Raw genomic sequence first — 27,454 nt, 5'->3', positions numbered from 1 at the left:
TGAAGGAGAAACTGGTGAAATGTGTAAAAAGAGGGATTGGGAAGTGGGTTTGAGCTCTGAGCATGTTTCTGGGCTCTCTCTGTGCAGTGTGGCACTCATTGCTCTGCCTCAGCAAAGGGGGTGGGTGGCAAACTCAGGACTGAAACCCTGTACCTGGACACACCTGAGGGAGCCACTTTGGTTTTTTTTAACCAGGGTTTGTTCCAGGGGCTGCAGAAGGAGGAAAGGGTCCAAACCCACACTCCTCAATCAGCCCAAGTGCAATCAAGTGGCCTTTCTGCCTTTGCAGTTCCCTGTGTCTCAATAGATTATTTAATTATCTGCAACCAGCTAATTAAATCTGATGGGCATCTTGATAGGAACAACTTGTCATGGCACAAGGCTTCATAAAGTTGACAGTGGCTCTCTAGGCAGCTACTGCTTTTGGTGGAAGATCTCCAAACTGCTTAAGGTATGTTTGAAATATTAAAATAGAAATGGTTGCTTTGTTTTCTGGCTGGCTCCAGCTTGAGCATTAGGTCACATCAAAGTCAAAGTGCATTTTTAATGATCAGTGCTAGCTGGGGTGCTGAGCCTTGAGGAATGGTGTGGGAAAGGGGAGATCAGGACTAAATTGGCTTCTCTTTAGGATGCTGGAAAGAGAAAGTCAAGCAGGAATGACCAGGGAGTGGCAATGATAATGTTCCATGGTTACTTTTCAGTGTATCTCCATCAGAAACAAAAACAAAATTACTTCATTGACACTAAACAGATAATCCAGCATCCACGCCTGGATTATTATAAAAAATAGTAATAAGAAATATAATAATAAAAATATATGTGTGTAAAAATGAATATTATTCACAATGTCTAGTTGGACTTCAGATCATTGTTGTATTGTATCCAAGTTTGAAGGTAATGTCCTTAATTGACCATGATTTCTTTCGTCCAACAGCTTGGCAAATGACACAATGGCAAGTCTTGGATAATTAAATAAATATATATAATTTAATTCCCAGTATTTCTCCATTCCACTGTTCCAAATAACCTTTAAAAACCACATTTTCAAGGGAATTATAACTTTCTTTGTGTTATGAGTAATGCAATATTAAGCATATACCTCAGCTTTATCTTTGATGTGAGTGATCAAATACTCATTGCCTTGATTATTCAAATAATTAGATATTTTATAATTTTCTTGAAAAGCTCAGAAGTAAAGTGCCAAACCCCTTGAAGGGCTGTTCAATATTTAGTTTACTGTCAGCAGAAGAATCATTGGGCAGGAGGATACTGCAACAGGGGAAAAAAAGTATTTGTTGCAGGAAGTCTCAGATTTTCAAAGTGAGTGCTTTGCAACCTTTGCTGTGTTGCTTCTTGTAAAAAAAAAAAAAAAAAAAACCAAAAAAAAACCAAACCAAAAAAACCAGCAAAAACTCAAAAGCCAAAACCTGGAGTCCAGACCCACACCTGAGGATACCTATTACAGCTGCAGGAGCATTAAAGGAAGCCAAGCCATCTCTTACCCAGCTCAAGGCTCTGCTCAAGCATCCATTCTGCTCTGACTTAAGGGGTGTTTAAACACAATAACATGAAGAAAATCTGCATTTCACCCTTGCAGAAGAGGTGATGCAAAGCTTCTATTTTTATGCACGAAAATAGAATTAAAGATCATATATAATTAGAACTGGATATGTAAATTCCTCAGGGTTTTTTTAAGAACATCAAATAATGGCACCAATGAAATTCCAAATGTTTTTAAGGTTATAATTTACCAGTGGCATGAAAAGAAAAAATAGTATTTAGATCTTTGTTATGCTTAATCATTTCAAGCTTTCTGACTGCTGTGAGGATGTCGGGGAACATTAGAATAAAATCAGCTCGATGCTCATGCATAATGTGCAAGAAGTTTTTTGTTTGCTATAATTTCTACTCTTTCATACTAATTGTCATCAGCAGAGGATGCAGGCTGTAGTTGTCTTGCTAAATATAAATATAGCTACAGTATTTTTTTGTTCAATTTATGCATTTATCTCACCCTGGATGTATACAGCATGTAAAATGTATCTCTCAAGAAAGATAAAGAGAGTATTTCAGTGTGTGTGCACTGTAGAAATGAGAGGTGTAGAATGTATGAGTGCTTTTTATTTTTATTGAGAAACAAAATATGACAGTGATTGCCATCCCTTTCTGCCACAGATTTTGGTTATGGCTCCGTGCTCCAGATGCTTGTGGAAGTGTGCAGAAATATATTCTCAAAAAATGTCAGCCATGGCTTGACTTTAATATTAATGCTTTTAAAATTTCAATCATTTTAAGTGTTATCTATTAAAAAAGAGTTCAAAAATGCTTCATAATAAAACACTGTTATACCTATATATCACTCTAACTAACACTTTATGTTCATAAGTTCACAATGAGATTAAATGTTTGATTTCATCATCCTGAACTACCCCATTGCAATGAATAATATAAAGAGTTACAAACACAATGTGTGGGTTTTTTTAACTTAAGTGTTTGAGGTGGTTTTATGAACATATGAACAGTTAAGTAATTTCTGAAGAAAAATAGGTACTTATCCAAAATCAAGCACTGGATTTTCAAGAGGGTTTTCTTTTTCCTTTATACTGGATCAGAAAGATTGCAGCTGTTACAAAGTAGTCAAGGGGAAAAAGGATTACTGGGGGCATTAAAAGCAGGCAAATGTTTTAATTTTCATTTTGGTTTTGCTACCCTTCAAACTAAGGCATAACTTCACTGTTTGCTTTCCTTCAAGAATGCAAGATTTTACAGAGAAGCTTGCAGTAATGAATATGAGCAAGAAATAGAGATGCAGAAATATTCTGCTTGAAACAGACAATTAAACATGTAACTGTTCAAATGGGGAGATGTGAGTTAGCAGAATCCTAAGCAGAAATTCTATATATTTTTGTATTACTTCACACAACAAGACGTAACCTTTATAGTTCTCCAAGTGTTTAGAAAGCTGGATGCATAGTTCTAGAACAGACTTTGTCCTAGAGAAACTGCTGAGCACAGCTTTTATATTGTTGTATTAATGTATTTTATTTACTGTGAAATGTTCACATTATTGAATCCTATTTTTCTCACAGCTGGTCATACTGTGGAAAGCAAACCATCCAGTTTAAATAAATAAAACAATACCATTGTACTGGTAAATCAGAAGATAGCAATTCTGTGTAATGGAAATGCAAATACAAATGCAATTTTTATTTCATGGATAAATGGAACTTGCAAAAAGGTGGTGCAATGTTTTTCCCCTCTTTTGTTCATCTCATCATTAGGTCACACACTAACCCATCCTTCATTCACCATATTCCATATGTTTTGGTGCACTTCAAAAGGGTTTATGAACATTTCTCTTCTGATCTAGTAGCTTGGTGAGCAGAGGTTGAGGGATTGAATTACCCAAGGTCTTCAAAAGTTATTTCACAGACACATCCTCTTCACTGAAGATTACTTGAGATAATAGCTGTTTGCCTCTGGGTCTCCTTTTCCTGTTGCAGAGTATTCTCAGCACAATGTCCTTTTAGGCAGCTCTCAGCACTCCAAACAATAAGCTACTTACTCTGTCTTCCCTCTATTTTTGCACGCATTAATTTAACAAATGTAATAACAGTCTTAAATTGCCAATAAACATTCTTATTTCCATATTCTTTTACGTGGTCTAAAAGATGGTGAATATTTTACTGATGTTGTTTCTTTTTTGTTGTTGTTGTTATTTTTTTTCCCTACAAACACAATGAAGTTTAGAAAGGTCTGGCTTTATGAGAGTCATAGGATTGCAAAGTTAAAGGTGGGTAGAGAGAGAATATAATTAGTGAGGGGCAGGAACTGAAGGCTGTGCTGGGCAGATTCTCAGAACAGCAATGCCATGCAGAATGAGGAAGTGAAAGCCTGGGTTTATTGTTTTTCACATTAATCCTCCTTTAGTACTTGTAATATGTGCATTGTCCTTGAGGAGAGGGGGCTGTGCACAGAACATTCCCCACCTCGTCTGCAGCTCTGAGACGTGGGAGACTCACTCAGAGAGCAGCTGCTTTTCTTGGGGCTTATCCAAGGCAACTGGAGCTGTGAAGCTTTTGAGGATCACCTTTCACATTAAATCTGTTTTCTTCAGGAAATAAATTCTCACTTCAGCGTGGCCTGTGCTACATAAGTATACAAATCAAGAAGTGTTTCTGATTGAAAGGGCACAAAGAGATTGCTCCAGGCTACTAATACCATCCTTGTGTGAAACAAAGAGAGATAACCAAGAGAGGGCTCAAAAGTGATAATACACACACAAAAATGTGCTATTTTTTCCAAAACAGCACACCTTCATCACCACTAGCTCAGATTCTTTATGTTTTAGTGACACTTACAAAAGTTCCTGCTAAAAGATGTACAAGCAGGATTCAGTACCTGTGTTAAAGCTGCAGTATTGGAAAATAAGCTGATGAAGAGCTCAAAGATCTGGTTGAGAATGGAAAAATGTTTTTGTTTCAATACAAAATTAATGCTGCAATATAAGAAAAAAATTCAAAATATCTTCTAACCAAGGACTTTTATGCTCCTATCCTCAATATCTTTGAATCTGAACCTCATTTTATCTTCTAGCTAAGTCTGATTCAATTCCCCTCTAAAGGACAGAAAAACTTTCCATTCATTTCAGTGTGGGCTAAGTGAGGTGTCATGGACAAGGTGAAACAGATAAATGAGCATTCACAGAATCAGATATGAGCATTCCTGAGTCACAAAGGGATGATATGGTAATATATAGTACCCAATGGAAATGCTGAGCACCTGGAGAATGATTTTCATGAGGATATGTCCTACCTTCCAGTTGGGATTGTCCCCTCTGAGGTCATAATTCAGTAAATACAGCCACACCTACATTACACAAACTCCCCCTCAGCAAGAGTGATGAAATGGCACCACACAAAGTGGGGTACTTGAGTCTGTGCTGGCTTCTGCACTGCAGAATAAAGCCTGAACCATTTCTACATCCTCTTGACCCAGGAGAATATCTACATATCTGAAAGATTATTTTAAAATTCAATTTGTCCTCTACATTCTATAAAGGTATTTCTTTAATTCAGCATGGTAGAACCAACTATGTAATAAGGCAGTTCTCCTTTCATACTTTTTAAATAATGCTTTCCTGAGCTATAGGTAAAAAGGTCATGATCTGCAGGAGATAAGGGTAGCAGATTGTCCAGTAATATGGATCATTATTCTTGCCTGTCTGGAATTTTTATTGCAGTGCTAGATCCTCCACAGAGCAAAGAAAATGACAGGGAAAGCATCGACAGCATTCTCCAGTGCCTGCTGAGGTCCTTAGCCTTTAAATATTTCAGGCAGCATCTCTGATTCAGAATGAAAATGGACAAATGAAAACATGAACTGAGTTCTTCAGGATGGGAGTTGCGGGAAGAGCCAGAGATGAGATTTATCAGGGTATGGAATGGGTTTCTAGTGGAAAGTTATGGCAAATTAGCCTGAATATAGTACTCAGATATATGGCAGGAAGCAATTCCAGAGAGTTATGGCAATAAGCAAAGTAGCCTGCAGGTCTTTTTCATCTGGACAGTTTAGGAATGAGTCTGTGATTGGTTTCCCTCACAGCACAGTCTGCAGCTGGTAAGCAAGGAGAGGAAAAAAGTCAATATTATTTTTTTTAAAGTGTTCCCATTATTTTGCTCTTTGGCCAATACTCATTACTGTGTAAGTCAAGTGTCCCACTTACTCCACAGCGCCTTGGAAACAATTTTGATTGTAGAAACAACCAATAGTCTCTTGGAGGTGGTGGCAGGAAAGTAGGGCAGAATCTGGAGGGAAAGACCAAAACTGCTCATCTCATCACTCCCCCCCGCCCCTTTTATAAGAGCACTCAGCTCAAAAGGTGTTGTGTTGTGTTGTTTGATTTCCCCAGTTATTTTCCTATTTTATGTATTCTCCCCCCAGTTCTGTGGAATGGTTCCTCCCTCCCCTGGTTTTCCCGCCATTGCCTTCCCGATTGGTTAGTTTCCATGGGTAACCCCTCCCCCCTCCACTGTCAATCCTTTGTGTTATGTAATTCCCCCTCCCAGATTTTACCTTATAAGTAAGTTTTCTCTCCTCCCTGGGCCCAGTCAATCACCCCCACTCCTCCCAAGCTTCGAGAAACTTCTTCTCTTTGGGGGCCGTGGTTGGCTGGTGTCCCGGGGCCCCTCCTCTGTTTTACGTTTATTGGCTTTATCCCCATGTCAGTTATGTTATGTACCTCCCTACCTATTCATGGATTGGTTTGCCGGGTTTCCCTCCCTTCTCCACCCCCTCCCTTTAAAACCTTGTTACTCCCCCTGTTCTCTGCCATTTGCCCGGGGTTCTACCATCAGTTGGTTGCCCACTGCAGTGGGATTCCTCAATAAACCGACGTGTTTCCCGAGCAAGTGGTCGCCTCCTTATTCGTCCACTAAAGCGCAGGCAGTCCGACTCCGAGATCCAGCCCAGCCCGAGGCCAGGACGCCAAGGGGGGCTGGCCTCTGATGCGTAGGGGCGTCGGCCATTCTCACCCCTTCAGCTAGCCGGACATAGGGCCGCGTATGCCCTAGCGCAGCGTGGCGCCCAACGTGGGGCCTGGAAGTGGACATCTGGACAGTTGACCACGGACCGGACCCCTCGGAGTCGGAATTATAGTTTTCCTTTGGACGCTACGCTACCTCGGGTAGTAGCAGACCCCGTTCTAGGGGTAGCGCTCCCCGGGGATTGGAGTCCCAGCCCTCAGCACCACAAGAGGAGGACTCCAGGGACGGAGACCACCGCCAAGTTTTGTTTCTCGTCGCCACCGGGTTGGTAAGTCCGGGCCGTGCTTTGGGGACTCTCCGGGCTTCCCCCCCTGCCTTTTTATCTCTCCCTGGGAGTACATGCCCTGCCTTGGGGATCTACTCCCTGCCCTCTTTCCCTGAGGTATTTCCTCATCCCCGTGCTTTTTTTGTTTTCTTTTCCCTGTGGCTGCCGGCTTCCCCAGACTTGGGGCCCGGACCCATCCCCCAATCTCTTTCTTCTCCCTCCGGCTGGCCCAGACTTTGGGGCGGTGGGGGGGTGCAGGGGCGGTGGTTGGCGAATTGTTGTTTTAGTTCGTGTTATACATTTGGCGGGTGGTTGTACCATCAGAGGATTTTCCCCCTTTCTAGCGGCAGTAATTTCTGTGCTAGAAAGGTGCCATGGGTGCAGGCTTGGGGAAATCCCAAAAGGAGGTTTATTATGTTATTAAAGGTTTATTGCTTGGGAATGGGCAGAAGCCTCCCAAGCCAGCGTTGAACTGTTTGGTTAAATGGATCTTTTCTAAGTTCCCCGAAACCTCCCCGGAACTTGTAAAACAGCCACGATATTGGGCAGCTGTTATAGCCAAATTAGACGAGGCCATAAATTCCGGGGAGGCAAAGTTGGCCACCGTGGCTTATTGGGCGCGCAGAGTGCATGCAGCACTCCGCGCGCTTGGGGAGCTTAAGAAAGGTCCTGCTGGTTCTAGTTTATCCCCTCGTTCTCCTCGTTCTGTTGCCCTTGCCCCTCGAACCTCACCCACATCCCGTAGGCAGGAGCCCTCGAGGGGGATTTTAAGGGCCGACCAGAGGCAGGGGGTCCATCCTGCCCCCGCTCCCCCTCGACCTGCTCGGCCTCCCCCTTCGAGGAGCCCTGGCCAGGCTCCTTCTCTCTCCTCTTCCTCAGCCCTTGTTCCCAAGTCCCCAGTTCTTAATCCCAAAGTTGTTCGGTTTGCTGAGGACTCCCAAAATGGCTCCCTCGGTGCTCAAGATGGCGGTGGCCATGTGGCCGTTCCCGCCGGGGCTCCTTCTTCTCCCCCTAACCCCTTCCTCCATAACGCCAACCCCTTCCTTTCCCTTGACCCCACCCATTTCTCGGTTGTCCCCCCTTCATATCCGCCTTCCGTCCCACCCATTTCTCCGCCCTCTGCTCCTCCTCCCGCTCCTCCCCAGGTTCCTCCCCCGGTTCCGCCCTCTGTTCCTCCTTCGGCTCCTCCCCAGGTTCCTCCCCCAGTTCCGCCCCTCATTGACTCCTCCCCCGCTCCGCCTCTGTACTCTGCTCCGCCTCCAAACTCCATCAAGGAGGCGGAGAAGGTGGGTGTGCCGTGCCCACTCCCTCGCCCCGCCTCTTTGCCAGACCCCGCCTCAATCTCCTCCAGTTCCGGTTCCCACGCTCCCTCTTCCGGTTCCCACGCTTTGTGTTCCGGGGGGGGGGGGGGGGGGGTGGGAGACCGGAAGCCGGAGCAGGCGCCTTCATTGGAAGCCGCTCCGGTTACCTACCACCTCAGCGGGGAGGGGACCTCTCAGGCCCACTGGGTGCCACTTGCACAGGCCCAGATCAAGGAACTGTGCAAGGCGCAGAAGGACTACTCCCGGGAGTCCGAGTACTTCCGGGGGATGCTCCGCAATGCCCTTGCGCGGGGAGATCTGGTGCCCGCAGACCTGAGGGCCCTCTTCACCAGCCTTACTAGACCCATGGAGTTCCGGGTCTGGGTGGCAGAATGGAGGAGGGAGATCTTGGAGGCTCTCCCAAGTCTTTGGGGGAGTCCTTCAACATCTCATGATGCGGATGGGCTGGTAATTTCCCAGGAACATCTGCTGGGCGAGGGACAATGGGCAGAGGGGGCAGTTCAAGCTAAAGCTCTGTTTCCGTCGCAGCTTGTGGAGACCGCAAAAGCAGCCGAGCGGGCTTTCTACAAGCTGCATGTGGTAACCTCCCAGTGGGAGGATGATGAGGTTCGGCAAGGGGCACAAGAGCCTTACATGGCCTTTATCGAGCGCCTCTACCGATACGTGGAGGCGCAGGCGACCGGGGACGAAGACAGGGAAAAGATGCTTCGGAGAATGGCCTTCAGTAATGCCAATCCGGAGTGTCGAAGGGCCATCAAGGCCCTCCCTCGAAGTCCCCGGCCCACGGTAGAGGCCATGATAGAGGCCGTGGTTGGCCAGGTCGTCTTAACATCACGACCAAAAAGGTCATCAGTGGCCTTTGTGGAATGCCCCGAGCCGGACTTCTCAGAGCTGGAAGCTGCCCCCGTTGCTGGACCCCCAACACCTGGGTCCGGCAGAAGATCAGCGGCCACCCACCCCTGTCATCTCTGCGGAAAAATTGGGCACTGGATGCCTCAGTGCCCGATGCGTCTGGATTATCTGGAGTACCGCAGGAAGCGGGAAAGGGAGGAGAACAAACTTCAAAAAAACTAGACCAGGAGCGCAGCCTCTCCCTGCGCTATGATAAAAGTGCGGCGGGACGAGTGTCATCCAGCGGGGAGGAGGGAGATACAGGAGAGCTGCCATACTCCATGCCGGACTTGTCTTACTTAGCACCTGATGTGACCTACACCTGTGGTATTCAGCCCACACCTGCGCTTAACACCTTGTCCTCTGCTTCTCCTTACAGGCTGCAGCTCACTAGGGACGTACACCTTCCTAATAGTGATTTAAAGCTGGTGTCTGTCGACCTCCAACATCCGGGTCACTGGAGGAAATTAGGACGTTGCAGGTGGACCGTCGTCGGAGATACAAAGCACACGCCGCGAGACATTTACATCGTCCCGGGTTTGGTAACTACCGACCGGGACCGTTTCGCGGTAGGGTTGTACTGTGTCCGACCCCCTCTCTTCCTCCCCAAAGGACAGGTTATCGCCCAGGCCATTCCGGTTCCAGGAAAGGATCATTGAAAGAAGACTCAGGAGCAAACATCGCCTCCGACAGTGGCCTGGGCGCAGGTAGTGGGGAGGGAGAAGCCCCGCCTAACTTGTCAGCTTTCGTTGGGCGGGGATCGGAAGATCGTGAGGGGTCTATTGGACACAGGGGCAGATGTGACGATCATTCCCTCTCGGGAGTGGCCGTCACATTGGGACTTGCAGAACGCTGCTGGCACGATTCAGGGTGTTGGAGGGCTTCAATTGGCTAAACAATCAAGGGGCGTTGTCCAAATTACGGGGCCAGACGGGCAATTGGCTTCTGTTCGCCCGTTCGTATTAGACTATACAGAGCCTCTCTGGGGGAGAGACCTACTAGCCCAATGGGGAGCCAGAATTGACCTCCCGAAGGCTCCTCAGGTTTTTCGGGCAGTGGCCACTGAGGAGCGCCAGACCTGGAAGCTGGATTGGCTGACTGATGTACCAGTACAGGTCTTGCAGTGGCCACTTAATAAACAAAAATTGAAGGCGCTCAACGAGCTCGTTCAGGAGCAGCTACTGAAGGGCAACATTGTGGAGACAATGTCTCCCTGGAATTCTCCAGTCTTCGTCATCAAAAAGCCCAATAAGGATAAGTGGCGGCTCCTGACCGACCTTCGCCAAATTAATGATAAAATTGTAGATATGGGGTCTCTCCAACCAGGGATGCCCTCCCCAGCAATGCTCCCCCAAAACTGGGAATTGGCAGTAATAGATATAAAGGATTGCTTTTTCCAAATTCCCCTTCACCCTGACGATGCCCCGCGTTTTGCATTCACGGTTCCATCCATCAACCGTGAGTCCCCAGCCAAGCGCTATCATTGGCGGGTATTACCACAGGGCATGAAGAACAGCCCTGTGATCTGTCAATGGTACGTCGCTTCGCTGCTGTCTCCAATACGTACAACCCTCGGGGATGTTGTCATCATTCATCATTACATGGACGACATCCTCGTGTGTGCGCCCGACCACAGTCTGCTTGCCCATGCGCTTGACCTGACAACCAATGCGTTGGTTGCTGCAGGGTTCGAGCTCCAGCAGGATAAGATTCAGCGGATGCCACCTTGGAAATACCTGGGCCTTGAAATTACTAAGCGGACCATTGTTCCGCAAAAATTGGCTATCAGGACAAAAGTCCAGACCCTAGCGGATGTTCACCAACTGTGTGGGTCCTTAAATTGGGTGAGACCCTGGCTGGGCATCTCGACCGAAGACCTAGCCCCCCTTTTCAATTTGTTGAAAGGGGGAGAGGGGCTTAGTTCCCCTAGGGTTCTCACCTCAGAGGCACGGGTAGCCTTGGAGAAAATCCAAAAGGCCATTTCGGCCAGGCAGGCCCACCGGTATCACCCAGGCCTGCCCTTTAAGTTCATAATTCTGGGAAAGTTGCCACACCTCCATGGCATCATCCATCAATGGGACATTGAGAGAAGGGACCAAGGGCTGGGTGACCCCCTCTTGATAATAGAGTGGGTGTTCCTCAGTCACCATCGGTCCAAAAGAATGACAAGGCCACAAGAGTTGGTAGCCGAACTGATCCTCAAGGCAAGATCAAGGACGTGTTCGGTCAGGCTAAGATCAGCCACCAACTGTTCCATCAGAATGCGCCTGGCCTGGTTCGGCAATTCAATCTTACGCAGGACCAGGCTAAGGCGATAGTGGCCACATGTCCCCAGTGCCAGAAAGATCAAATGCCCACTGTGACCTCGGGGGTTAACCCCCGAGGTTTGGCAAGCTGCGAGGTGTGGCAGATGGACGTAACACATGTCCCGTCTTTTGGTCGACTGTGTTACGTCCATGTCTCAGTGGACACTTTCTCCGGGGCTATCTATGCCTCCGCCCACACAGGAGAGAAGGCAGCGGATGTCCAGAAGCATCTGCTTCAGGCATTCGCTGTCTTGGGCATCCCTAGGGCCCTAAAAACAGACAATGGCCCTGCGTATACTTCCAAGGAGCTGCGGAGCTTCCTGCAGCAATGGGGAATAGTGCATAAGACCGGCATCCCCTATTCCCCGACAGGCCAAGCCATGGTGGAAAGGGCCCACCAGAGCCTTAAGAAGATCTTATCTCGACAACAATCGGCGATGAAGGTGGAAACCCCCCACGTCCGACTGGCAAGAGCCTTATACACACTTAATTTCCTGAACTGCTCTTTTGACAGCCAGAATCCTCCGGTGGTCCGGCACTTCGGCAGTCACCAGCAGCTGCAGCCGAAAGCCAGGCCCCCGGTTCTTGTAAAAGATCCGGAGACCTGGCGGACGGAGGGCCCTTTTGACCTGGTGACCTGGGGGAGGGGATATGCTTGCTTGTCCACTCCCTCAGGCCCCAAGTGGATACCATCTAAATGGGTCAGGCCCTTCGTCCCGAAGCAGAGGACAAAGCAGGAGGCAATACCACAGGTCCGGCAGGCTTGTTGGCGACGGCGAAGGAAGGCACACAACAATCCTTTGTCTTTCTCTCCTGATCTCCTCCCAGTAGCTGAGGAGCCCTCCCCTCCTTCTTCACCTCCACCCCTGGATTTCTTGTGTTATGTTGCATCCCAATCTCCCCCGGCTCCAGAAAGCACCCCCCGCGCATTTTATTTAAATTGGTTATTTGGTGAGGAACCATTCCTGTGATTTCGTGATACTTTTCCTTGTCTCTTTTGTTTTAGTTGCACCTCCCCAATGGCCCTGGTATCAACATCGCTGTCTCCCAACCCTGGTTCACTGATGATGCTTATGTTGACCTGCGGACTCCTGCTGTCACCTTCGGAGCCGTGGGTCATCCCCCAGCCAAAGGTCAACGTCTGGCGTGCCTTGGCACAATCGTTAGGACAGGACAGTATGTGCCTAGACACCGGCGCAGCAGAGGACCCGATGTCGTCTTGCCTTGTGGGGATCCCTTCCTCTCCAGGCGAGTTCCCTGTTACGTTCCGACATGCCTTTTCCCCAATCCTATCCCAGAGTCTTACCATTCTCCCCAATTTTGACTCGTCCAACGCCTGGAGAGACGGAGTGGTCAGGCTGGATCCTGCACCCTCCGAGCCCACTGAATTACATCTCCTCGGGTCAGCCAACGCCTCCGTTTGTTTTCAGTTTGATTATGGCATTACCCCCATAGAGAAGGGTAGTGAGGTGGTCCGCCAGTCCAAGAAAGAGTACCAAGCTAAACAGTGGTGCCGGGCCGTTCTCAAGATCCTTGGCCCCACCACTACTGGACGGACCCCTTACTCCCTTCCAAGAGGCGTGTTCTTAATTTGTGGCGACTGAGCGTGGGCAGGCATCCCCTCTGGCCTGGTCGGAGGGCCGTGCACTTTTGGCCGGCTGACGCTGTTTACTCCCAACATTACCCAAATTATTAATTGGAAAAGAACGAACATCACAGCTGAATTGGACAGAGCCAAAAGAGACCTGAAGGGCCTCACCGAAGACTGTGATGATGAAATTACGCATTGGTCTCACTCAAAATCCGTTGCCTTTACCATTCTGTTGCCTTGGGTATCGGTAGCGAAGGCTCTAGGTGAATTGGGCCGCCTAGAGTGTTGGGTAGCTAAACAAGCAAATCTTACATCAGCTGCGCTTTACGACCTCCTCACAGACGAGGAAATAACAAGGAAGGCGACGCTCCAAAATAGAGCAGCAATAGATTTTCTATTGCTGCTCCATCACCATCGTTGTGAGGAGTTTGAGGGCCTCTGCTGTCTGAACCTGTCCTCTCGAGCTGAGGACGCCAGACACTCCATCAGAAAACTTCAAGACCTTGTACATCAAGTTAAACAAGAGACATCTGATTGGCTGGGGGACCTCTTCAAGGGTTGGGGCCTGAGCGGGTGGGCCACTTCCATTATTGAAAGTATTATTAAAGTTGTTTTGAGTTTGATTGTCCTTTCAGTTTTCGTTATGGTGATTCGCGGCCTGGTTCAAAGACTGGTATCAAAAGCCACCTCGCCGAACGTCAGTCACGCCACCGTGCCCGTCGAGGAGCACGTCGAGCTGGGGGACCTCTCCTCGGAGGCCGGGGAAGCTGTAGAAGAGGAGGGGTCAACCGTGTCGCCCGTTTGCCATCCCTGGGCGGACGAGCCCCAGCTCGAAGAAGGCGAGGATTGGCCGGACCAGCCGCGGGTCCCCGAAGCTTGAGTTTACATGGACTTTTATGTTCCTTTATTTTATTTGTTAAGAAACGGGGAGATGTTGTGTTGTGTTGTTTGATTTCCCCAGTTATTTTCCTATTTTATGTATTCTCCCCCCAGTTCTGTGGAATGGTTCCTCCCTCCCCTGGTTTTCCCGCCATTGCCTTCCCGATTGGTTAGTTTCCATGGGTAACCCCTCCCCCCTCCACTGTCAATCCTTTGTGTTATGTAATTCCCCCTCCCAGATTTTACCTTATAAGTAAGTTTTCTCTCCTCCCTGGGCCCAGTCAATCACCCCCACTCCTCCCAAGCTTCGAGAAACTTCTTCTCTTTGGGGGCCGTGGTTGGCTGGTGTCCCGGGGCCCCTCCTCTGTTTTACGTTTATTGGCTTTATCCCCATGTCAGTTATGTTATGTACCTCCCTACCTATTCATGGATTGGTTTGCCGGGTTTCCCTCCCTTCTCCACCCCCTCCCTTTAAAACCTTGTTACTCCCCCTGTTCTCTGCCATTTGCCCGGGGTTCTACCATCAGTTGGTTGCCCACTGCAGTGGGATTCCTCAATAAACCGACGTGTTTCCCGAGCAAGTGGTCGCCTCCTTATTCGTCCACTAAAGCGCAGGCAGTCCGACTCTGAGATCCAGCCCAGCCCGAGGCCAGGACGCCAAGGGGGGCTGGCCTCTGATGCGTAGGGGCGTCGGCCATTCTCACCCCTTCAGCTAGCCGGACATAGGGCCGCGTACGCCCTAGCGCAAAAAGGACTTTTTTTTCAGGCCACGTTCAATCTGCTGCAGTTTCAAAAGTCTCAAGTGACAGGGAATATTTTCTCACCATTTACTGGGAAGTTGGAGTGTGTCAGCTCCTACTAATAAATATCTGGTTTGATGGTGACATTTACAAGTCTCCTGCTCCTCTGAGCTCAGTGCGCAAGTTAACAGCTCACATCCCAAAGTCAGCTCCTTAATTATCTTGTCCTTCCCCCAAAGATTTGTCAGGAATTCTTCTGATGATGCCCCAGACAGATGTGGTATACCAGTGAAGCAGGTTTTGCCTTCAGCAGGACTTTCTGGGTTCCTGAGGACACCTGACATGGCAGGAGGAAGTGACTCAGGTGGATTTCAATGCCTGGTCCTCCAACCCCCACAAGATTTTCCTAAAAATGCATTTGCTTGACTGCTATTCCACTTTTTCATCACATGTTCAACAGAAAGGAAGGGGAAGGAAGGGAGGGAAGAAGGGAGGGAAGGGAAGGGAGGGAGGGAAGGAGGGAAGGAGGGAAGGAAGGAAGGAAGGAAGGAAGGAAGGAAGGAAGGAAGGAAGGAAGGAAGGAAGGAAGGAAGGAAGGAAGGAAGGAAGGAAGGAAGGAAGGAAGGAAGGAAGGAAGGAAGGAAGGAAGGAAGGAAGGAAGGAAGGAAGGAAGGAAGGAAGGAAGGAAGGAAGGAAGGAAGGAAGTGGCGGAGGGAAGGAAGGAAGGAAGGAAGGAAGGAAGGAAGGAAGGAAGGAAGGAAGGAAGGAAGGAAGGAAGGAAGGAAGGAAGGAAGGAAGGAAGGAAGGAAGGAAGGAAGGAAGGAAGGAAGGAAGGAAGGAAGAAAGAAAAAGAAAGAAAGAAAGAAAGAAAGAAAGAAAGAAAGAAAGAAAGAAAGAAAGAAAGAAAGAAAGAAAGAAAGAAAGAAAGAAAGAAAGAAAGAAAGAAAGAAAGAAAGAAAGAAAGAAAGAAGGAAGCAAAATCTTCCCTTGAACAATGTTCTGTATTATTGAAGGCAGTTTGGGGAAAAGATCTTGTATCTAGGACAGGGTAGAATATAAATTAACATGGAAAGGACAAGAGGAAGTTTAACACAGTGTATGGAATCCAGGATTTTTTTCATAATTTAATTCTTGCTTCTTAAAGAGACATGGATTCTGTCTCCTTCTTCACAGATTTTCCACTGAAAAATTTTTAGTAGCAGTCACAAGACAGGGAGAGAAGAGACCAGAAGATCCTATGGCTCTTTAATTGTACCTATTCTTCTGTCTCCTTCATGAAATATTATAGGGAACAAATAAATATAAATTTCACACTTGTGGAATGATGCCTTCTTTATATGCAGAAATTAATTATAAATCCTTCCAAAGTAAATCTTTGTGATCTCATCAAATTACTGTATTAAAAATCATCATAAAAATATCTTTCCATGTGAGACTCTCAAATATATGAAATGTAAATTAACTCTCAGGAAAGCAGCCTGAATGAATGCATTAAGCCTCTTTCGTGGGTGGTTATACAGACACTTTGAACATTTTTTGTTCATATCTTCAATCACCTAAAGTGGCACAACAGTAAAACCCTCAAGCCCTCCATCTTATTTGCTGCAACCATGGCACAGAAATCAGACAGGAGACTTTGTAACAAAAATACTCAGGGATTTCATTAAAATATTTTATTCCTGAGCACCTGAAGTAAAAAAAAAAAAAAAAAAAATAAAATCCACAAAAGACTCAATATATTGTTTGGCCAAATAACTGTTTAGAGGATAGATGCAAAAGGGAGCTTCTCTATTTACCCTGAGAATCCAGCATTCATAAAATCTAGGTGAAAAAATATCTATTCACACAAATCCACAATAGTACCAAAGTGTCTGAAAATGCACTTTCCCAGAAGATTGAATACTTTATCTAAAGGTAGGCAGGTATATCAGATAGAGGCCTGTCAGTGTTTTCATTAGCTTAAATGATGGAAGATGTACTCATGTAAAATTTACAGTGTACATTAAACCATCAAGGGTGACAGCATTCTTGAAGCCAGAATTAAGATTCAAAATGATCTTGATAAATTGGAAAGATGGTCCAGATTCAAGGAGATGACTTTGGGCAAGTGGCAATGTCCTGCTCAGGATCACAAGAGAAGAACAGAGCTGAAGTGCCTGTGAACAGTGCAGGGCTGTGCACATCTCATCTTGCTCCTTGGTGACACCACTGGCACATATAAACACATGGGAGGTTTTATTCTTTGGTGCTGGGCACTGATAAAAGTTTCATCCAGAGGACATCACTCAGGACTAAAGTATCTTGAAAAAAAAAAAAACTAAACCAAAAACCTAAACAAAAAACTGTAGAAAAATTGGCAGGAGTTGAGGAGCATCAAGAACAACAGGAGTTTTAACAAACATCTCTGCATAAAGACGGAATAAGTTACATCTTTCATTTGTTCTTTTGTTTCCAAACAAGAGAGAGAGAAAAGAAGATGATGAGAGATGGAATAATTACAATTTTGATAGTAAGAGTACATTTTTAATCTATACTCCATAAAATATCTAAAGATGCAACTGAGGACAAACCAACCCCAAAAGGCTGAAGACTGTGATCAGTTTATTTTGCTTAGGAAATATATAAAATGAGTTTAAAACCAAAGAGCCACAAGTGCAAGATAAAAACTGTACTCAGTCCTTGCTCAAGACCTTGTTCTGTACCTTTTATTACTTCTGAGAAACACTATGGCACTTGTGCAGAGTAACAAAGAAGGAAAACAGTGGAGCTGACATTAAACATACATTAGTCTCCACTTCAAATTTCCAAAAAATTATCTGCATTATTCACCAGGTTTGACACTTGCCACAATAGTAAAACAAAGACTATTATTTCCTTTTTGTGACTCAACCTACAAAACCTCTCTCATTACTGAGGACAAGACACCAGAATTAAAATTGCATCCACCCTCAAACAAGCAGCTCCACAAAATTCTCTCCAGCTGTTTTTTCCCACACTTCTGGCACACAATGCAGGCTAAGAGCTTTTAGATGCTGAATCCCATGTAATGCTGTTAACAGCAATAAATATCTCTGCTGACATATTCTAAGGAGTTTTCAGTTAATAGCTAATAAAGGCAAGCAGTAAGTATTAGATTTGACAAAAAATGCTTGAACTAACATTCCAAGGTGGGGGCTTTTTTCATTTTTCAAACATGTCTGATTTGTATATTTAACAGTGGCATTGACTAAAGACTGGAGAACTTGTATCCTCAGTGGTGGAAATGTAAATGGTATTCATTTTTAGATCTAAGCAAATTAAAGTGCATAATTCCTATGGGCTCTCATAATTAGATATTTAAGGTGGATTTTGGAGCAAAATGTTAAGCACAGAACTGCTTTAGTAGCTGTCATAACCACTGAGTGCTAAGGCAAAAGGTATTCAAAGACGAAGATAGCATTTAGGAATTTTGGTCTTAATGAAAAGCTTTGGAATTGATAACCTAAGCACTGTTCCTCTGGAAATATCCCTACCTTCTGGTGGAATTTTTGAAAACCCTTTCCTGGGTGTCTCAGTGGTTTATACAGTGCCTGTTTGGGCTGAGCAACACCAAGTTCTTTGTTATTTAATCTTTTCAAACACATCCTTTAAACACGGAATGAGTATTTGCAGCCTTGGTTTTGCTGAGCATTAACTCCAAGCAAGTGACATGCTGTTGGTATGAAAAGGCAAGACTGAGAAGCTGTTCTCCAGAAAATAAGAAAATTCTGAAGAGGAAAGAGAATATCAGGGAGTGACTCTGGCTAGGATCACAGATTTTTGCCTAGAAAAATTAAATAATGGGAAGTTATAGGGGAAGGTCGAAGAATGAATGACTACATGGCAAAAGAGAGTAAAAACACAGGACACATTCAGCTGCCTTCTGAAATACCCTTCCTGCTTCTTCTGCCCAGAAAAAAGCTATAGTTTAACCAGAAATTAAACTTCTATCGCTTACATGCCTCTTGCCCCAAGTCCAAGCAATATTTATCTGCACATGCTGATATTTTATCCTGCCTGAGCCATTCACTACCTTCATTAGCAGGACACTGCCAGAAGTACAAAAATGGAAGATATCCAGCCTATTATTCCGCTTTCTTCCTCAGAGTAAGGTCTGTGTGTTATTTAATGTCTGATCCCAGTCCCTGGTGCAGCCTGGCCCATGGTGCTATCTCAGCTGCTGGGGGTCAGCGATGGCATTTCCTGAAAGGAATTTCTGCCCAGTTTGGAAGTGGATGAAAATTTTCCACAGATCAAGCACTGGAAATCCCTTAAAGAACTAGAAATGCCTCTTCTGAGCTTTCCTTGCCTACATTTATCCTCTTTCCTTCTCTTATTTCTATTCCTTTTGCTTTTCTGTTGTCTCTCACAGCCACAGAGCTGGATGATCTCCCATGGCAGGCACAGGCTCTGAGCAAAGCACGCTGAATATTGCAGTGCCTCTATTGAAATGACTCCTAGTAACCAGAAAAATACACCTAAAGAATGTCATTGAAGCATCTGTTGTTCCTCCCTGGATCACTGTAGAGTAAAGCTGACCATAATACTGGGCTCCTTCATAGCAATATTTGTGGGCAAGGCACATATTAAAAAGAAAAGCAGATATTTTGAAATGAAAACACAATAAACATTAAAACAAACAATCAAAGAAACAATAAACTCTTTTCTCACAAAAACAGTTTGGGGAACAAATTTCTTGGAAGCCTCCCTGTGTTAGTCAAGCTTTTCCTGAAAGGAGGCTTTGAACAAGGTACAACAATCCTGCTTCATTTCAAAGTTTTCTGTATAGAACACACATCACTTGGTCTTGTTAAAGGGTCTAATTCAGCAAGAAAGAAAGTGAGGCCAAGAAGAATGGTAAACAACTTTCACACCAGGTACTGAAAGAGAGAATAGATTCTGCTGTTGAAGTAGATAACAATTCCCCCCATGAGTTGTACCCAAATATTTTTGCCTTGAACAAGAGACTACTGGAAGGAGAGCATTTTTGGAAGCAATTAGAGGATACTGCAGTTACTCACTCTTCCAACTCCAGCTCACCCTGGTCCCTGCAGGTTTCCTGTTTACTCAAGGCCTCTGAGGACTCACATTTCTCTTGTCAGCAGGAGTTAAAGACACTTAAGAAGAACAGAAAATCTCAACCTTTGCAAGCCAACCTCATCTGCCTCTCAACCAAAGCTTGCCCAGACCTTTTGGCCTAAATCCCAGTGCAGCACCTCTAGCATGGAAACTCATGCCAGGCAAAGAGAAATCCTTCATATCAGCACCCTAGAAATCCTTACCCTTATTGAACCGGATGTCCTTAGAAGAGCTTTGTTCTCCAAATAGCCTACTCCATCTCAGATGGGAACTCAGAACAATTTGGGAAGTGCAGCAGGCTGTTCTTTGGAAGGTTGTTTCCCACAAACTTGTTTTTCTTGAATCTTGCCTGAAAATGCCATGTCACCATTCAAGAATCTTTCTGTGGAGCTGATCACATTAAATTCTTCCCAAAACTTCTGCTGTTTCCTTCCTCTGGCTCCTATTCTTTAGCTGTCACTTGCTGTCTCTCTTGTTCCTGTCCTTGTGGCAACCATGCACCAGTGACCTCTTGGGGTTTTCTTGGTGATGTATCTCACTGTCATTTAATTTTAGCTTTTGAAGTACATACCTTAGATTTGATAAAAACTCAGAGCAGCCAGTGTTTTGGGAGCAGAGCTCACTGGATAGGGTTTGGGTCTTCAAAGACCTGGGTTCCTCTTCTGCCTCCAGACCAGGCCCACTCAGCAGCTGTGGGTAAGTCTTATCTTCACATATATGGCATTAATTTTCAAACTTTTTTTAGATTAACATCATTCATTCCCATGTGCTTGTATAGAACCTGCTACAACATGGCTCTGATTTCCCTTGAGTTTGCTGATGTATGAAGGAATATCTACATTTCAGAGGGGAGATAAAGGCTGAAATCAGTAGAACAACTGGCAGTTCTTATTAGACAATGATAAAATGGAATCTCATATTATACACTTATTTCTTAACTAGTTCTTTCTTTAAGGCCTTGTCAAAAATTAACTCCTATTGTAGTGCACAGAGAAAATCTAGCGAATAACGCCAGTTTTTTGAAACTAGAGGAAGCAGGAAGCATTAAAAAAAGAAGTGATGTATGTTGAGACAAGGAACCAAGTTCATTTGCTTAGTCTTGGAAAGTGCAATGATGTTCTTCCAGTTTTAGAGATTATTTACTTTCTGAAATATGTTTTAGAGAGTGTATTATGGTTATATTCACAATTGGCCTCAGAGAGGGACACGTACTTGGAGCTTGTTCAGAGTAATTTAATCAATCTTATACAAAAAAGCAACAGCCAACCATTATGGCCCAAGTCAATACTAAAATGATTTCCCAAAACTCATTTCAAAGTCACTTCCAGGAATCAACTGGTAGCTTCAAAACACTGAGGCTCAACGATAAATTTAATTTTCTCCAAAGTCTGTAATTGAGCTTTTTTTAAATAAAAATTATGGTTTGCTGCCATGTCCTTTAATAAAATGCTGTGCTTTGGGTGGCATGTCATTGTGTTCCTGGTAACTCCTCATTTTTTAACGTCAATCAATATATTTGGTATGGTTGGTAGGTACCACCTCATAGTGACAAGAAATACTAACACAGCTCATTTTGTAGAAAACAAACACATGGCATATATTTACTCTGCCTGCCTGCCCACCAGATGGAGAAAAGAAGGGCCAAGACACTGATGGAGAGACTGTTTAATCACATCAGTTTGGTGGCTTATTTATAAACACAAACAAGTCCACTTACACCTTTGGGAACTCACCATGTTTTCTCTCAGCTCCTGAAGGTTTATGGTGGTTAATACTCTATTTACAGATGACACAGGTACGTGATATGATCATGACATAACAAGGAAATAACATCTTTGTGACTGCTGCCTCATCTGGATACCTGTATCATAACTGCTTGAGAGCTAAACTGTTCCACTTCATGCACTGAGGATGCCTCTGATTAATTTAAAAATTAAAAAACAAAACCAAATTTTTTTGTCTGTTTTCCTAATTTTCCTGGGGTTCATATAGACAAAAAAAAAATAGAATCATATGGAAATATCAATATAAATATTATACCAAAAATAAGCTGCAAATTTAAAAAAACCCAATTACCTATAGATCTACTTACCCAAGCACCCAATGCATTTTCTATTGCATTTTCTATAGCTATTTAATAAGCTTGGATTTTCAATAAAAATGGTAATTTAAGCAGAATTTGGGGGGCTGGTGGAGAAAGCACCAGGTGAGGTTCTTTTGCAGGCAGTAGGACCAACCCATCATCTTTGCTGCTTCTGGCCTAAAATCCAAGAGCCAATGAATCACAGTGATGGTGCTGCTGCCAAGTCAATTAGCATCACATAACCCAGGAGAAAGAATTAATTATCACATATTCACCTTCTGCCCTGACATCTGTGGAACTTTCTATTGGGTCATTTGCCTGTGCTGGACTCTTTGTCCATTTGTGTGTCACCCAAATCACTTCATCTGGATTCAGAAATCTACTTAGATCTACTTAGAAACAAAGCCTTTGGCTCTCTTAAATTTCTGAACTTGGATACTTTGGCTGAAATAGACTCAGGGTATGTAAGGACTTGACACCAAGTTTTCCCTTCCATAGCTATGGATTTGTGGGGCAGGAGGTTACTGGGACCAAGTGAGCAGCTCCAGAATCTTGCTTGGACTTCTGAGAGACCTCTCAATTTCTTATTCCAGCCTCCAGAAAGAAATTATCCAGTGCTCTAATCCTATGATCTTGATAAAGACAAATGATAATGACTTTTACTATACACAGAGCCACAAGAATTTTTTTCCCTTTAAAATAAGCTGCTTTTTTTTTTTTTTTTTTTTTTTTTTTTTTTTTTTTTTTTTTTTGTTCTTTATGCATTTTGTACAAAACTCCCTATGGCGAGCTCAAGCAAAGTGAGGAGCAAGCAGGACGTGCAAGGGTTCTCTCCCCTCTCAGATTCAATAAACGGATCTGTAACAGATGGCTAATCACAAAGAGAACTGTCAACCAATCCTTGTAATGCACAGCTCTTCCAGAGACATCATGGAGGGGAATTCTGGCACACTGTGTTCCAGCACTGCCACTGAAGTGAGCCAAACATGCTCTGCCCTAGGCTGGTGCAGAGATTGAAAAAACAGAATATCTGATGTCCTGGTGGCTTATTTTGATTCTCTCTGACTGCAACCCTTTATCAGCCATGGAGCTTTATTCAGGAGCAGCAAGGGCTGATTAATTGGATTTTCTTGGCAGGTAACCTTTCTTACTCTGCCAATTAGCCCAGTAGAAAAAAAGGGGCTACTGATCTCCTGTGAGAAGAAACACCCAAGTGATCAAAGACTGGATTCCCTCTCCCAGCACTCCTGGCAGTGATTGTGTGTGATGCATATGTGGGCACACTGCTCATGCACCATAAATGGCCACATTATTGGGTTTTTCATTCATCTGGAAGTTAAGTGTGAGTGATGGAGGTCCTGGATACTCATAAATATGAAACAGATACCCAATATAATCATATTTAGCCTGAAAAATTCTGGCTGAAGAAAGGAAACTTGTGTGGTAAAAGGATACAAAAATCTTAAAAGTGTGTGCTGTGATGGGCAGGCCAGTGCTTTTCTCTGTGCTCTCTGGCCAATTAGTCTTAAACCCTTTCCTGCAGCTCCCTGTGTGCCATAAGAGTGTTTCCCCTCTCCTTCCCCTTCTTTTCCTGCTCCCACAGCTTCTGATCTATTTACAGAGAGTGAAGTACAGATGGGCACCCTCTTGGGCAGACAGGGATGCTGACTGTGGGCTGCCCCTTCCTGGAGGGGCAGAGCAGCCCTTGGATGGCTGCACAGAAGGGGTGGTGTCACACACGGTGTGTGGCAGGAGCTGAGGGCTGCTGGGGCTGGCTCACACTCCCAGGAACATCCGCATCTCCCCAGATGGTTCTGTTCTGGGTGGCTCACATCCCTCTAACCCTTCCCAGTAAATCCCCCCTTCAGTCAGTGGCTTCTACATCAGGAAGAGTTGGGGTTGTTTTGAGGGAGCCAAGGCACCTTTGAAGTAAAGGCAGAGATTCTTACTCTCCATGTTCCTGAGCTCTGGAACAGGGTCAGCCATAGGTGTCTCCCTTTCAGCCCTGCGTGGCACAGCTGATCAATAGGAATCCCTCTCTCCACCAAGAGGCTGCTCATTGACATGCTGCCTGCCCCAGGGAGCAAATCTGAGCCATCCAATTTGTCCACCTCACTCACTGCACAGGACCCCTGTGCCCTGGTACAGTTTTGTGCTCATTCCTGGCAGCTGGGTTCACAAAAGCAGGAGCTGCAGAGAATAAACCAGTGACTGGCTCTGGCTGAGCCTGACACCAAGGAGAGGAGCTGTGCTTTGGATTCTCCCTGGCTGATCTTCAGCTAATGTAAATCAACTTGATTCTGCTGGCATCAGTGGAAATGAGCTGATTCAGGCCATTTATAGTTTCTTCTTGTTTACTTACTGCATCCTAATGACTGCTAGGCACAAAAACACCTGACTGAGGACATCAGACACAAAGGCTCTATACCCTTAATGCTTTGTTCAGTTAAGACTTACAAAGACGAGGACTTTACCTTCTGATGAGAAAGCCAGGCCCCTGAACACTTAGCGCTAATAAGGTGCTTTTCAGTTTCTAAGTGCTTTACAAACATTAATTAATTATTCCTTTCAACAACACTTGGTTATTTTCAGTTACTAGAGTGCATGTTTACCGAGTTAGCTCCATTGGTGCACAGCACATTGTTGGCAGCAGGCAGGAGCATAAATTGATCTATAACCACATGCTGTAATTTGCAGCAGATTTGCTTCACCAAACACCATCAGTGCAGGTCCAGAAGCAGCTTGGAGGAGTGACCACTCCTCCCCGTGTCCTATGGTGGGGATAACCTTTACCTTCCCTGCTACACTGAGCAGAAACAGAGAATCTGTTCGCTGCACAATTTAACTAATTCCATGGAAACATATGTCAAACGGGAGCTTCACACAGCTGCAAGAAAGTAGCAACAAATGTTGTATGTGTCACAAAGAAATGCCCATTACACCACAGAAATGACACAGAGAATAAGCAGATTGCTGGTTAGTGAGGTTGCCAGGGTGAGGCAGCAGAATTTCCTGCCTGCAACAGTTATTAAAGATACAAAATCTCCTCATCTCTATCAGAAAGCTGACAACAGCTAAACAAAAAAATTTTAAAAATCTAACCCAAAAACCAGCCAACCAACCAACAAACCAAAAAAAAGAAGCATGACATACTACCCTACACTACCCCTAACATGGCCAAGTTCCACTGAAGAGAAAGATGACCAGAAGGCAGGAGCTGGAGTCACATCCTCACCTCAAAATTACAGTGGTGAAACAGTGGAACAGGTTGCCCAGAGAGGTGGTGGTAGTTGCCCCATCCCTGGATAAATCAGCTTGGACAGGGCTCTGAGCAGCCTGATGTAGGGGAAGGTGCCCCTGCTCATTGCAGGGAGCTGAACTAGAAGACCTTGAAAGGTCCTTCCACCCCAAACCATTCTATGATTCCACAATTCTCTGAATCAATAATTCAATGACCCCTGCTCTGTTCAGGTCACACCAAAGATGTGACCCACATCTTGGCTTTCTAGAAGAGCAACCTTAGCAACTTGAGATCTCATTTATTTTCCTATCCCTGTTTCTCTCTCCCCTTTACACCACATGCCAAAGGAAAGAAATGCTTTCTGCCAAAGTGCTGTCTGGACCAGTGTGTTTCCACAGGAAATGAGGATTTCAGTGATCTGTGACAGATAATTTTAACTATTACCATGGGCAGTACCTCTGCAATAGAAAACAAGGTCTTGGGAAATTAAGAGATCACTTTAAGAGATCATTTTAAGAGATCACTTTAAGAGATCACTTTTTGATTAGACACACCCATAATTTCTCCAGGGAACAGACTTCTGACAAAAAATGCTGAAAATATCAAGCTGCTCATAACTATCAGCAGAAACCAGGCACAACCTTCTGCTGTGTCTCCTGCCCAGGTCCTGGTTAGTGAGGAGCTGGTACATGGTGGCAGAGCACCAAATGCTGCATGCACCCAAATCTCATTTCATGGAGCATTCAGAGCACACTGCCTGCTGCCAGCCCTAAGGTGGCTCCAGCTGTTTCCTTTGGCTTTCTTCAAACTCTCTTTGCTCTGGGCAATCAGGGACATGGCTTAGCATCATGTACACCGCAGGAATCAAAATTGCAGAGTCAGGAACTAAATCTCTCAGTATCAATAACCTGCACCCCAGGAGGGATAAGGAACACCAAATTGTAAAGCTCTGAGACATACAGCCTAATTAATTAGCCATCTTTCACCTTGTTCATATTTGAAGTGTTTTGTCTGCAGGTGGAGCTGTGCTGGCACACACTGGAATGTACTGTAGGTCTCTAAACAGAAAGATGTATTGGCAAATAGACTTTTTTGCCTGTATACCTGTATCCATACCTGGGCTTTTGCAAAAACTGCTGTTTTCTTACAGCTCTGCTCAGCAAATCTTGCAGCTGCATGAAAGGCCTGAGTCTGGTTACTGAGCATTATCGTCAACACGGGTGTTTAGAGCTCTCAGCATCTCTCCTGAAAGAATCTCACTGTAAGTAATACACAAGTATTTACTGGAACGAGGAAGAAAAAATTCAGTCTATTTTCAGTCTGAATAGCTTAAACTGGGCTCTGGGATTCTTTGATGCTTTGGCTGGGAAGAAAACAAAATCCCCTCCTGCTGATGAGTTCTAATTCGCCTCCATCTATGCTGGGTACAAAGAAATGGTGAGGTAATCAGACACACTTCTGTGTCTGCTCTGCAAATACACCCAGCCCTCATTTGAGAAAATGGCACATTGCACACTGATGCAAATAAATATTTGGGATTATATTCACTCATCCCAAAACAAATGCAAAAATAATTTCTTTCCTGAAGTGTTGAGAGACAAGAGTCATTTTAGTTAATGAAATACAAATATCTCTATCTATGGAAATACAATGTAATTTTAACCTTTAAAATGTTCTCCTTCTGATATATAATTATATTCCTACTTCTGACTTCAGGGGATTGCATGCAGTCACAATTTTTCTTCACGTTAGCATATAGTTCAGAAAACAAAATGTGACATGTTCTAAAGGATGTCTTTTCATTGCTTATAGACACATACATATCAATATAATTTCACATTGATCCTCTGTAAAATATTTATCTTAAAAGTACAATGATTACTGTAATACCACATGAGACCTCAGTGTAAATGTGAAGTACCACAGATGTAGGATAAGTAGCTTTTTGCCGCAAATACGTTGAGAAAGACACAAAGGGCACCAACCAGTGTAGCAGCTGTATAAAATCCTTCCTCCAAGGAAGGGACTCACCAGGGTAGTGTTTGTGGGTCATCTCTTCTAGTAACTATTCCCCAATGCTAGCCAGAACTAGAACTTCTAGAGCAAGGTGCCAAATCTCTGTGATAAATGTGGAATTAGATATGTACAGTCAAAATACCTTTCCAGTATTCATCAGGAAAATATGTGGCTCATGCTGTGAAATGAAACATGAGGGAGTTTTATTGCTTTCTGAAATCAGGATTAACAGCCCCTAGTCCCAAACTCATTTTAAATACTTCACCTATGGATGTTCTCTTTATTCTAAATATCCCTAAGTTTCAGAGTTTTGTTATGCTTTTGGTCCCTGCCACACTCCAGGCAACACGAAACACCAACTAATTTAACACATATCAAAATTATTTTTCTCCACCTTTTGAGTTCACTGAGTATTACCTACCCCCACATGAGAAATGCAGCCAATTAATACAGTCTCCATAGCAATGACTTGTACAAA

At 44.6% G+C, this 27,454-nt stretch overlaps 2 long non-coding RNA genes across 3 annotated transcripts in view; one reads left to right on the top strand and one right to left on the bottom strand.

The window, feature by feature from the left end:
* Positions 1-1,319, top strand: part of LOC134423839 (uncharacterized) — a 33,318-nt gene extending 31,999 nt beyond the window's left edge. Inside the window, exon 12 of the long non-coding RNA XR_010029210.1 lies at positions 360-1,319. This is a non-coding gene — a long non-coding RNA (uncharacterized LOC134423839). The remainder of the gene's footprint in view (positions 1-359) is intronic.
* Positions 1-27,454, bottom strand: part of LOC134423840 (uncharacterized) — a 40,759-nt gene that overhangs the window by 8,388 nt on the left and 4,917 nt on the right. The window contains exon 1 of one of the 2 annotated variants that reach the window (XR_010029211.1): positions 19,579-19,714. The exons of the other annotated variant lie outside the window; for it this stretch is intronic. This is a non-coding gene — a long non-coding RNA (uncharacterized LOC134423840). Of the gene's footprint in view, positions 1-19,578; positions 19,715-27,454 lie in introns of those variants that run through there. 2 annotated transcript variants of the gene reach the window in all.

The sequence above is a fragment of the Melospiza melodia genome, chromosome 12 (genome assembly GCF_035770615.1).
Source record: "Melospiza melodia melodia isolate bMelMel2 chromosome 12, bMelMel2.pri, whole genome shotgun sequence".
NCBI lineage: Eukaryota > Metazoa > Chordata > Aves > Passeriformes > Passerellidae > Melospiza > Melospiza melodia.
Note: the sequence above shows the minus strand (reverse complement) of the source record. Positions and strands in the feature narration are given on the sequence as shown.